Below are 13461 nucleotides of genomic sequence, written 5' to 3'. Positions count from 1 at the left end.
AGAACTGAAGGTGAATTTGCCCCCAGCACTCGGTGCAGCAGCACTTGACAGGATGTTCTGAACACAACCCTTATCTCCTCATTGTATCCTCCTCCCCTCCAAACCTCCCGGGCTCGCCACTTCCCAAGGGATGATCCCACATCCAGGTGGGTTGGAAGGCAGCTATGCCAAGTCTGGAGCTGCTTTTTGACCATCCTGGGAAGAGCTGAAGGTGAATTTGCCCCCAGCACTCGGTGCAGCAGCACGTGACAGGATGTTCTGAACACAACCCTCATCTCATTATAGTTTAATGGTCTTTGATTATTAAAAAAGTTACTCAGCCCTTGTGAAGGCTCCTGAGCTGACTCGGAGCTGTGCTTATTATCCTGTCATTTCTCAAAGCCCCTATTTCCTGCAACAAAGAACATTCCCAGCAATATTCCCAACCGGAAGGACACTCAGCAATCCCTGGTTGCTCCAGGAGAGGCCTTGGAACCTTTTTTCCCTGAGAGGTGCCATTTCCTCCTGTTCTCCATCCTGCATTCTCCTCCTTACAAACACAAAGCAACTAATTTTTCATCTCACCAAAACATTACCAAGTTTAATCACCAAGTGTCAGATCTGGAGTGCAGGTAACAGAACCCTATTGAGGAATAAATCTCCACAGCTGGGCTTTGCAGTGGGTTTTTTCCCCCCACAATATTTTGTATCTCGAGCCTTGTGTGCAAGTTTAAATCATGATTTGAATCCCAAAAGATACTCCCTTTTCTATTACCTGTTGGTCCTTCCTGAGAAGAAGATTACCCTTGTCAATCTTTTCCTTATCATGCAATTTTCTCCTTTTTAACATCACTGAATCCTCCTGTAATTTCACTATTACCTGTTTTCAGATCAGACTTGATGGAGAGGTTGCTTTGGGGTGTGTTGGGTGTTTTTTTTGGGGGGGTTATTTTCGAGTTAGTGACTCCCACCTGTGTCTTTCATGGGAGAAGGCAATAATTAAACTGCAGAATTTCAATGGTTTCCTTGACACAAGCGTTGCTTTGCCATTATCAGGCTCCCATTTCCCCTCCACCACTCTTTGCACAGTGACAAGCAAGTGACAGCCACGAAATGCCAGCACAGAGAACTGGCAACGATGGCAAACGACTTGGGACTGATCCCACCTCAGCAGGTCTGGCCAAAGCACCCCCAGAGTTCAAACCCATCAGAGCAAACCTGAAAAGGCCAAACCCAACACTCTCTTTGCAGCTGGTTCTGCCCTTTCCCCATTTTATTTGGGTTTTAATCCATTTTTGCAGCCAAAGGTGCTCACTCTTCAAATTAAAGGAGAAACTCTCAAATCCTGCTGAAATCTGCTTGAATTCCAAAGTTTCAGGCAACCAATAAAACATGGAATATTTAAAGTATTTCATGAGGATCTTTAGTCCTGGGCATGGACAGTTTGAGGGGGGTGAAGGGTCCAGTAACAGCAATCCCAGCTCACCTGGGCATTGCTGAAGGGCTTTGCTCCTCCCTCCAGATATCCCTGCTGGAATACTCAGCTATTTATGTCCTGGATTTCAAAGTTTTCCCAGATTTTTTCATAACTTTTTGCTTCCTCAAAGATTTCTCCATCAGTAACCAGTGCATGCAGTGAGGAACTGTGTAAAATAAAAGCAGGAAAAGTCAGAGCCCTTAAAGACAAAACATCCCAAGGCAGGTACAGCAACCACATCCCTCTTTATCCATCCATCCATCCATCCATCCATCCATCCATCCATCCATCCATCCATCCACCCATCCATCCATCCATCCATCCATCCATCCATCCATCCATCCATCCATCCATCCATCCACATCCCTCTTCATCCATCCACATTCCTCTTTATCCATCCATCCATCCATCCATCCACCCATCCATCCATCCATCCATCCATCCATCCATCCATCCATCCATCCATCCATCCACATCCCTCTTCATCCATCCACATTCCTCTTTATCCATCCATCCATCCATCCATCCATCCATCCATCCATCCATCCATCCATCCATTCATCCATCCATCCACATCCCTCTTCATCCATCCACATTCCTCTTTATCCATCCATCCATCCATCCATCCATCCATCCATCCATCCATCCATCCATCCATCCATCCATCCACATCCCTCTTCATCCATCCACATTCCTCTTTATCCATCCATCCACCCACCCATCCATCCATCCATCCATCCATCCATCCATCCATCCATCCATCCATCCATCCATCCATCCACATCCCTCTTTATCCATCCATATCCCACTTCAAACCTGAGCAGTTACTACAAAACCACACTGTGAGATTCCAGCAGAAGAATCCCAGAATCCTTCAGGCTGGAAGAGTCCTCTGAGACCAAGTCCAACCACGAGATCCTTCACAGGGAAAACACCTGTCAGGAATGAATATTGGTGGACTTTAAGTCTTGCCACAAGGTACAACCTCCTGATTCCTGATGGATTTTAAGAGGAGCAACTCCTGCTGCTTTCAGCAACTTCTGGCATCTCACAAAGTCACCTGAAGGTCTGAGAGTGCAAACACATCGAACTGCAGGACAGGGTGGAAATTCCCACCCACAGAAATACTTAGAAAGAAAATCATTCTTTTACTGGTAGGCATTTATTTTCCTTTATCAGGCTCTGCTGATTCCATTCCCCAACGAGAAGGATGTTTCCTCTGCAAGTCCCTCCTTGGGAAAACTCACCTGAAAATCAGGATTTCTTTCTCCCTGAACTGACAAAAAACAGGAGACAAGGAGCAGCCTCTCAATTTAAATATCAAAAAACCTCAAAATGTGTCTATTAAGGGCCAAACCTCCCCAAACTCCTCCTTTTAAAGCACTACAAATAACACTAAAAATCCCTTTCTGTGTCACTCTGGGTTTAGGTGCTTTCCCTGAGAATTGTTGTTAATGAACAAGGGGACATTCAGAAATTGCTCTTTGTGGAGAATCCACTTCAATGAAATGGAGTTAAGTCGTAATTCAATCTCCAGAAAGAACAGCCACCCTCAATTAGTCCTCATTATTGCCAACTCAGAGACACAGGCAATTAGTCCCCATTGCCCTTGATTGGTTTGCACTAAACTTTGCCCCCCACACAGGCAGGAGGGTCCTGCCCATCTGAGAGTGTTTGGTCCACACGGAGGATCTGCAGCCACATGGAGCAACCACCTGAAGGCAGAGCCTGGCAGGAAGGATTCCCAGACCTGGGACAGGAACTGGCAGCACTCAGGGACCCTCTGGAGCAAAGCAGGAGCAGGACAGACCTCTGAATTCGTTGGGTCATAGAATCATGGACAGCACAGACTAATTTGGGTTGGGAGGGACCTCAAAGCCCATCCTGTCCCACCCCTGCCATGGGCAGGGACACCTCCCACTGTCCCAGGTGGCTTCAAGCCCTGTCCAGCCTGGCCTGGGACACTCCCAGGGATGGGGCAGCCACAGCTCCTCTGGGAAACCCATTTTAGCACCTCCCCACCCTCCCAGCCAGGAATTCCTTCCCAATATCCCACCTATCCCTGCCCTCTGGCAGTGGGAAACCATTCCCTGTGTCCTGTCCCTCCATCCCTTGTCCTGTGGCTGCCCCATCCCTGGGAGTGTCCCAGGCCAGGCTGGACAGGGCTTGGAGCAGCCTGGGCTGGTGGGAGGTGTCCCTGCCCATGGGAGGTGTCCCTGCCCATGGCAGGGATGGCACTGGAGGGGCTTTGTGGTCCTTCCATCCCAACCCATTCCCTGGTTCTGTCATTGCCCTCCTGTGAAACCACGAGGTGACACTGCAATGACATCCTTACAACTCTCCATCACACAACTGACATCTGGAGGCTTCTAAGAAGACAAGGTGGAATCAGAAAGAATCTTTATTGTAATCCTTGGAAATGTTCAGGCCCTTGCAGAACATAATTAATAGAAATTATATATTTCTTTATTTACAGTGACACTTGCATGACTTCATCTCACTGGGGGAAGGGACATAAAATGTGTCCCCAAAGCAAAAGCAGCTTTGACCCCGAAAGTGAGGAGCACAAAGTGATGTCCTGCTAAATTAAAACCAAACCAATCAAGAAACACACTCCTGAGGCTGGCACCTAAGTGGGTACATTGATCCAGGCTGCCAATTGCCACTCAAATGGCAAAGAAACAAAATCGAAGCTTATTAAGGACGTAATTCAAATTGTGGGTGGGTAAATCCAGTTCTGTCCAGAACAGCTGGAAGCAGAGTGAGGGATTATCCACCAAATGATAATTAACCTTCTAGACAGGGCCCTGGCTACCATAAAGGGCTGCTTTTATTTCATTGTGTGAGACAAGAAGAGACCAAAGAATCAGATTAACCATACAAAGATTTATACTTCAGTAAGAAAGAACCACAAAATTAAATCCTGCCCATGAAAACCCTGGTGGGGTTTTGGCACAAAGAGTTGGAGATACAGAGTTTGGGGCTACAGACAATAACTGCAATTATTTCCCAGCAGTGAAACCAGCAGAGTTGCACCATTTGCCAGCTCCTGAATTCAATCAAAAAATGTAATTAAATAATAATTACCTGGATTTCATAGACCATCATTTCAATAATTCAAATAAAGCAACGTCATTCTCACTCAAGCCCTAGACCAGACACAGGTCTAATGGATTTTAAAAATATTTCACTCTTGTTCCATAAAAATCATGGATATAATTTAGGGGGACGAGATTGTTGGGAAGATTTCCTGGCTGTGGGTTCTCCCCACTCCGTGGAAAGGTGGAAGCTGCAGCACCAGCCACCAAATCCTGCCTGTTGTTTCCATGGTCCCTTGGTGGAGTGCCACAGTGCCCAGGTGGCACAGGCTTTGGAGCCAACTGCCTCATCCTGTTTGCATTTCAGTGATTATTCTGGAGGTGGGAGGATAAAGGAACTCACTGGGGTTGGCAAAGCCCTCCCAGCCCATGGAGCCCACCCTGTGCCCGATGCCCACCTTGGAAAAGCCCTCCCAGCCCCTGGAGCCCACCCTGTACCCAATGTCCACCTTGAAAAAGCTCTCCCAGCCCCTGGAGCCCACCCTGTGCCCAATGCCCACCTTGGAAAAGCCCTCCCAGCCCCTGGAGCCCACCCTGTGCCCAATGCCCACCTTGGCAAAGCCCTCCCAGCCCCTGGACCCCACCATGTGCCTGATGCCACCTTGGAAAAGCCCTCCCAGCCCACCCTGTGCCCGATGCCCACCTTGGCAAAGCCCTCCCAGCCCCTGGAGCCAACCCTGTGCCTGATGCCCACCTTGGCAAAGCCCTCCCAGCCCCTGGAGCCCACCCTGTGCCCGATGCCCACCTTGGCAAAGCCCTCCCAGCCCCTGGAGCCCACCCTGTGCCCGATGTCCACCTTGGCAAAGCCCTCCCAGCCCATGGAGCCCACCCTGGGCCCGATGCCCACCTTGGCAAAGCCCTCCCAGCCCATGGAGCCCACCCTGTGCCTGATGCCAACCTTGGCAAAGCCCTCCCAGCCCATGGAGCCCACCCTGGGCCCGATGCCCACCTTGGCAAAGCCCTCCCAGCCCATGGAGCCCACCCTGTGCCTGATGCCCACCTTGGCAAAGCCCTCCCAGCCCACCCTGTGCCCGATGCCCACCTTGTCCCCCAGCCCAGAGCTCTGAGTGCCACGGCCAGTCCTGCCTTGGGCACCTCCAGGTCTGGGCACTCCAAACCTCCCTGGGCAGCCCCTGCCAGGGCCTGCCCACCTTTTCCAGGGTGCAGATCCAGCCTTTCCCCTCCCAGTCCTGAGCACCAACACCCAGAGGGTGGGAGGTGCCATAACAGGGCACAGTCCCCACAGGGCACCTGCCCCTTGGTTTCCTGCAGCAGGATGAGGTTTGTACTCACCCACCTGCCTGCATAAGAAAGGGACTTTAAATAGATATATGAGTAATGTTTTTAAGAGAAATGTTCTCTTATCATCAGAGCTGTTATTTTACTACACGTACTACGTTGTTATGGGACCCCTTCCAGTGCCTGAAGGGGCTCCAGGAGAGCTGGAGAGGGACTTGGGACAAGGGATGGAGGGACAGAACAAGGGGAATGGCTGCTGGAGAGTCCAGAGGAGACCCCAGAGATGCTCCAGGGCTGGAGCCCCTTTGGAGCCAGGCTGGGAGAGCTGGGGGGGTCACCTGGAGAAGAGAAGGCTCCAGGGACACCTGAGAGCCCCTGCCAGGGCCTGAAGGAGCTCCAGGAGAGCTGGAGAGGGACTGGGGACAAGGGATGGAGGGACAGGACAAGGGGAATGGCTGCTGGAGAGTCCAGAGGAGACCCCAGAGATGCTCCAGGGCTGGAGCCCCTTTGGAGCCAGGCTGGGAGAGCTGGGGGGGTCACCTGGAGAAGAGAAGGCTCCAGGGACACCTGAGAGCCCCTGGCAGGGCCTGAAGGAGCTCCAGGAGAGCTGGAGAGGGACTGGGGACGAGGGATGGAGGGACAGGACACAGGGAATGGCTTCCCACTGCCAGAGGGCAGGGATAGGTGGGATAGTGGGAAGGAATTCCTGGCTGGGAGGGTGGAGAGGGACTGGGAATACCCAGAGCAGCTGTGGCTGCCCCATCCCTGGGAGTGTCCCAGGCCAGGTTGGACAGGGCTTGGAGCCACCTGGGACTGTGGGAGGTGTCCCTGCCATGGCAGGGGTGGAATGAGATGGTCTGTGAGGTCACTCCCAACCCAAACTGTTCTGTGATTCCACAATCTCCTTCAGGGCTGCCCCTTAAAAACCCACCACAGCTCTGCCATGAACAGAAAGACACCCCTAGGAGGGATTTCTAGACATCATGCCCACCTTGGCAAAGCCCTCCCAGCCCATGGAGCCCACCCTGGGCCCGATGCCCACCTTGGCAAAGCCCTCCCAGCCCATGGAGCCCACCCTGTGCCCAATGCCCACCTTGGCAAAGCCCTCCCAGCCCATGGAGCCCACCCTGTGCCCGGTGCCCACCTTGGCAAAGCCCTCCCAGCCCAGGGATCCTGGTAACAGAAGTTACAAGGAACAGGATCACTCAGCCAACCAAGCAGAGATATCAGTGCAGGAACAAGGACATTGTTATTGCAACAGATTACAAGGCACAAACCAATTCATTTCTAGTGCTGGAGGCAAAAGCACCCAACCATTCTGTTGGCTTAATATCAATATTTCAGGATTAAAGCAGTTTTTGCACGAGCACAGGGAGGGGTTTTTGAGTGTGATGGGAACACAGACCTGACAAATGGGCTCAAACCAGCCCAAAATTAACGTAACAATTCGAGTTGGGGACATCAAATAATTAAAGTTGGGGAGATGCCCCCAGATTAACGAGCTGCAATTTGTGTTCTGGGTATTTTCTCACCTAAACAAGCTGCAAGAGGAACACATTCCATGGTGTTTGTTCACTGAAAGGTCCAGAGAAGGCAAATGGGAATCATTGAACAGTCAATGCCTCTCTCAGAGGGGAAAACCACCCAGGAAGACACTTCAATCAGAGACTCAATCCAATCCCTCCTGACTCTCCTCTCCCCAGGGCTCCACAGGGTCCAGGTGGGTGAGGGAGGGACCTCAGCACTCTCCACAACTCCCTGAAGGGATGTTGGACCCAGGAGGGGTTGGTCTCTTCTCCCAGACAACCAACAGTAGGACAAGAGGGCACAGGAGAGGTTTAGGTTGGATATTAGAGAGAAATTCTTCACAGAGAGAGTGCTCAGGGATTGGAATGGCTGCCCAGAGAGGGGGTGGATTCACCATCCCTGGAGGTGTTTAAGATGACACTGGATGTGGCACTGATGAGAGTCCACCATGTCTTGATCCAACCCCACTGTGATCACCAGCCCAGGGCACGGGGTTGGATCAAGGGTTGGACTTGATGACCTCAGATGTCTCATCCCACCCAGTTCATCTTGAGATTCTGTGATTCCTGGGCATGCAGGAAGGGGCACAGGCTGCCAAACACCCAGTCCTGGGCACACAGAGAGGTACAGGGAGGGAAGGGCTGCCCAGAACCCAGTCCCTGGAGAACAAGAAGGGAAGGGACTTAAGCTCTGCCAGGGGAGGTTTAGGTTGGACATCAGGAATAAATTCTTTGCAGAGAGAGTGCTCAGGCATTGGAATGGGCTGCCCAGAGAGGGGGTGGATTCTCCATCCCTGGAGGTGTTTAAGATGACACTGGATGTGGCACTGAGTGAGAATCCACCATGTCTTGATCCAACCCTACTGTGAGAATCCACCACATCTTGATCCAACCCCACTGTGAGAATCCACCATATCTTGATCCAACCCCACTGGGATCACCAGCCCAGGGCACAGAGTGCCCTGGGCTGGTGATCCCAGTAGGGTTGGATCAAGGGTTGGATTGATGATCTCAGAGGTCTCTTCCAACCCAGTTCATTCTGTAATTCTGTGGTCAGGGACACTCCAGCACAACCTTGTCCAGGTGGGGACTCACCACCAGGAGGCCAAGGGAAGAGCAGGGAGAGCCAGTGGATGTTGTACAAACTCAGAAACATCCAGCACAGCCAATTCCTCCTGCTCTGTCCTCAGAAGACTTCAATTGATGACCTGGAGATTAATCCTGCACATGGAACATAAATCCATGGGGAGCAGCAGGAGGCCCAGATGTGACAACCAATCACAACACTCAACCCAACCAGTCCAGAGAAGGATTATTGCAGGGGGCACGAGGGGAAATGCTCTGAAAGCCAAAGCCACAGCATCTTAAAAACATTGAAAGCCATGAAGAGGTGCCCCACACCCCCCAAAAATGAAATGCAGGATTAGAAATGAGGCCTCAATCCATTCCACCTCATCTGGAATGTGGATTCAAACCCTCCCTGCCAGAAAAGCAGATCAGAAATAGATGCTGCAGCTGATTAAATCCTCAGCTCATCAAATTATCTGCAGGGAAATGCATTAGCCTGAGAGATGCAAGAACAGCAGGACACTCAGAGGAAATTGGATTCTTCAGATCATGTGTCTGAAGCATTAGAAAAGTCTCTTGATGATCAGGAAAAATGAGCACAAACAGGGACAGTCCAGGCCCAGCACACAAAAGGAAGGGCTCCCACCTGGAGTGTCAGTGCGTGTGAGAGACCAGACAGGTCTGAAACAAAACAGAAAACAAGCCTAAAAAGCAGTGTGGGATTAGGATAAAGGAAGGTTAAAATAAGGGAACAGTGGCCTTTGAGCCAAAACAGCCATGCTGGTTGTCAACATTTGCTTTCAGATGTTCATGCAAGAAGGACAAAACCACATTAGAGTGGGAAAAAAATAAAAGTATCAGGAGGAATAATGGGATGAAATGCAGGATACAAGTGTAGGTTATTGGGAGAAGCTCCTAGACCACAATATTTATTAAATAGGAATAGTCTTGATCATTTGGTATATAAAAAAATACAATTAATAAATATTACTGTGCTAAACTCTTCCACATTTATTCTGCTCCTGTGCCTGAATTGAAGGGAGCTCCTCATTAATGAGCAGTCACAGGCTTTGGGTGAGGGGAAGGAAGACCTTGAGGATAAACAAGTAACTCTGAGTCCCTTCTTGGGTTGTCAGCTCTTTATCTTGTATCTCTACATCCTCTTTACCATAAACACCAAACTGCACAGAAGGCCAGAGATTTATTTTCAGAAATCACTTTGTGGTGCTGAAAGGATGACTAAAAAGAGGACAAATAAATAAGCCTTAAAATGAGAACAGGATCTCGTTGCTGTGAGACCTGGGACAGCTCTTGAACACAGGAATTCTCTCCTGGAAAATATCTTTGCCATGATCCTTGGGCAGGAATGGCTTCTTTGGGCACCTGGAATTCTCTGTGTGCTCAGACCTTCTGGCCTGCACTGACTTGTCCTCACCAAAGGAGGTGACACTTCCAGCAGCACAAAAAACATACAAATATTACAGATGAAAGCCTTAAAAACACATAAATCCCAGAATTCCAGGCTGGGCTGGGTTGGGTTGGGTTGGGCTGGGTTGGGTTGTGTTGGGTTGGGCCGGGTTGGGTTGAGTTGGGTTGGGTTGGGTTGGGCTGGGCTGGGTTGGGTTGGGTTGGGTTGGGTTGGGCTGGGTTGGGTTGGGCTGGGTTGTGTTGTGTTGTGTTGGGTTGGGTTGTGTTGGGTTGTGTTGTGTTGGGTTGGGTTGGGTTGGGTTGGGCTGGGCTGGGTTGGGTTGGGCTGGGTTGGGTTGGGTTGTGTTGTGTTGGGTTGTGTTGGGTTGGGCTGGGTTGGGTTGGGTTGGGTTGGGTTGGGTTGTGTTGTGTTGTGTTGGGTTGGGTTGGGTTGGGTTGGGCTGGGCTGGGTTGGGTTGGGTTGGGTTGTGTTGTGTTGGGTTGTGTTGGGTTGTGTTGGGTTGGGTTGGGCTGGGTTGGGTTGGGTTGGGTTGGGTTGTGTTGGGTTGTGTTGTGTTGTGTTGGGTTGGTTGTGTTGTGTTGTGTTGGGCTGGGTTGGGTTGGGTTGGGTTGAGTTGGGTTGGGTTGGGTTGGAAGGGACCTCAAAGCCCATCCAGTGCCACCCCTGCCATGGGCAGGGACACCTCCAACCTGCCCAGGTTGCTCCAAGCCCTGTCCAGCCTGGCCTGGGACACTCCCAAGGGATGGGGCAGCCACAGCTTCTCTGGGCACCTGTGCCAGGGCCTGCCCACCCTCCCAGCCAGGAATTCCTTCCCATTATCCCACCTATCCCTGCCCTCTGGCAGTGGGAAGCCATTCCCCTTGTCCTGTCCCTCCATTCCTTGTCCCCACTCCCTCCCCAGCTCTCCTGGAGCCCCTTCAGGAACTCCCAGGTCTCTTTAGAGCCTCCTCTCCTGTGTCCCTCATATTAACCTGAGTTCAGACCATTCTCCTTTGTCCTGTCACTCCAGGCCTTTATAAAAAGCAAAGTTTCACCCAATTTTGGGGTTTCCATCTGGAAAATGAGTCTCCACATGGAGAAGTTTGCCACTTCAAGTGGGAAGTCCCACTTCAGGGACCTCCTGCAGCTCTTCAGGACCAAACTCAGCCCCAGGTGCCTCCTCCAGCAAACACCTCTGACACCTGAGGCAGCAGAAATCTCACCCATCATCAACCTCCTATTTTTAATTTGGAGCCAAAAATCTCCAAACCAAATAACACTCCCCCACCCCCTCCAAAAAAAATATTTTTCAGCTACACCACATGGTTCATTGAACCCTTTATTGCATGAATTAATCAAGATCACACTCATTAAGCACTAAGAAGCTTTTAATCCTGGTTGTTCCTTTCAGTTGAGTCATTATTAGGATATTTTCTTGCCTTCCTGCCATGATTAACACTGGTGACCTTTTCAAAATTTGGAAGGATCTCTCCTGCCTTCAAAGTAAAACCCCAATCACTCCGAGTACAGCACAAACCCAACCTGCCCAAATCATCTCTGTCAACAATTAATTTAACATTAAGGAAGTCAAATAACAGTGTGTAGTCAGTAGTGGGTCTGGTTTTAATTCATTTGTCCTCTTTAATATCCTGCTCAGGGCAGGAATTATTGGTGACAAAACCAGTCACAGTTATCACATCAATTTAACTTCAGTCCATGGAGCTGCAGACATCGATTTTCCAACACCACAAAACCCTCCCCAGCCCAATTTCCTGGGTCCTGGCTCAGTAAAGCCCCATGAAACACCAGAACAACACCAAAAAAACCACCCCCAACATGTCCCTGTGGCCTCCTACAGATCAACAAATCCACCTCTGCTTTTTCCTGAGATTTTTTGCTCCACTCTAAACCCTCAGGGCCTCCTACTTGGAAAGGTGACATATGTTATAACACACTGTTCTTGAAGTCTCCCAAATTCTTCCTTTGCCTTTGAAATCCAGCATTTAAAGTTCTGAAAACGCAGATCAAGAGATCCAGGAGGAAAAGACTCCAGAGGGAAAGTGCTGCTCTCAGTGGAGGATCCTTGAACATCAATATCTCTGCTTTAATTCTTGTCCCTATCTGAGATCTGCTTTTATCTCTCCTCTCTCTTTTTAACCTTTATCTCTGGTAATTGTGTTTGTTAAGGCTTGTTAATTAAGACTGCAAGCTCACCAGGGGAACCTCCTCCCCTTTGTTTTCCATTCCATGGCAGAAGATCAGCATCAGAACTGCATCAGATATTTGGTTCAGCAGAACCATTCCATGGAATTTGGGGGTCTAGACACAAAATCTGTGTGCTCCTCTCAAAACTGGCCTGCTCACATCATTTGGAGGGTTAATACTTTAATTGTGTTAATTAAAACTCCTCCCTGCCTGTGCTGGGAGATTTGAATGTTGATTATTCAGGAAATCAATCAGAATGGAATCATTGCCTTTCCCAGAGCTGGTGCCCTTCAAAGTCCACCCCTCCCTCCACACTGACCTCTCACTTTGGCTGCTGTTCAGTTCAATGTTTGTTTATTCTCTTTGTCTGCAGCCATGGATGGGGTTTAGTCCATCTGACTGTCCCAGTCCAGCAGGTGGGCCCAGTTTATCCCAGTTTGGGTGTGACCAAAGCTGGGCATTCCAAACCCTCTGGGCCATTGCCCAGCAACTGTTCCCAAGGGCCCATTGGCAGCAGCTGCCCAGGGCACAGCTGAGCCCTCAGGCTGGGAGCTGGCTGGGAAAGAAGCCTGGCAGAGGAGCTGGGAGAACTGCCCTGCAGGGACTCCTTGGCACCTCCACACCCACCTGAGGGCTCAGCTCTGCTCAGGGGCCAGCAACGAGTCCAAAATCCCCCCTGACTGCCAGAGTCAGATCCCCCAGGGTGGAACTCCCTGCCCTGGGGGAGGCACTGGGGGCTCCCACCCAAACCTCAGGGGATGGAATCTTGGGCTTTGGGGACTTCTGGGACCACTCCTTGGATCCAGAGGAGGAGCAGCCCCTGGCCAGGAGGAGCCCCCCACTCTCCACCAGACTGTGCCATCATCTGCACCAACAGGTTTGTCCCTTCCTTTGCCTTTGGCCTCGGGGGCACCACGTGGGGCTCAGCACAGGGGCCACCAAACCCCCCTGTGTTTGTGCCCCAGGGGGTGGGTTACACTGCTGGGCTTGGGGGTTAAACCCAATTTCTCTTTGTGCCATGGCATTTATTGTAATATTGTTATTAAATTGTAGCTCTGACTTAGAACCTCTCCTGGGTTGGGTTTGTGTCCCCTGCAGGTTCACCTTTAACCAGCCCATCAGTGCTGCAGCAAAACCACTCTGAGCTCAACGAAGGCAACAACCAGCAAACAACCCTCAGGCTACAAACCCACCCCAATATCTTCATTGCTAAAGGGACCCTCAAGACCCACCACTGCCTCCTGCAGGTTCACCTTTAAACCAGCACAATGACAAATCAGTGGCCCCGAATTATTCATTAGATATTGAACCAAATGCTCTCCCAAAATCCCAGAAAATCAAACAAAAATAAATCCTAAATTCTACTTTCCTCTCTCTCTGGCACTAAAAGATTCCTGAAGGCATCCCTGGCTTTTGCCTGGAGTTATCCCACACTCCAGGGCAGCTTTAATCACCTGCTGC

General features: G+C 50.5%; 1 protein-coding gene across 2 annotated transcripts in view; it reads right to left on the bottom strand.

Moving 5' to 3' along the window:
• The window catches only part of PDE4B (phosphodiesterase 4B), a 227835-nt gene that overhangs the window by 150441 nt on the left and 63933 nt on the right, over positions 1-13461 (bottom strand). The window lies entirely within an intron of this gene.

The sequence above is a fragment of the Pithys albifrons genome, chromosome 10 (assembly GCF_047495875.1).
Source record: "Pithys albifrons albifrons isolate INPA30051 chromosome 10, PitAlb_v1, whole genome shotgun sequence".
Taxonomy (NCBI): Eukaryota; Metazoa; Chordata; class Aves; order Passeriformes; family Thamnophilidae; genus Pithys; species Pithys albifrons.
Note: the sequence above shows the minus strand (reverse complement) of the source record. Positions and strands in the feature narration are given on the sequence as shown.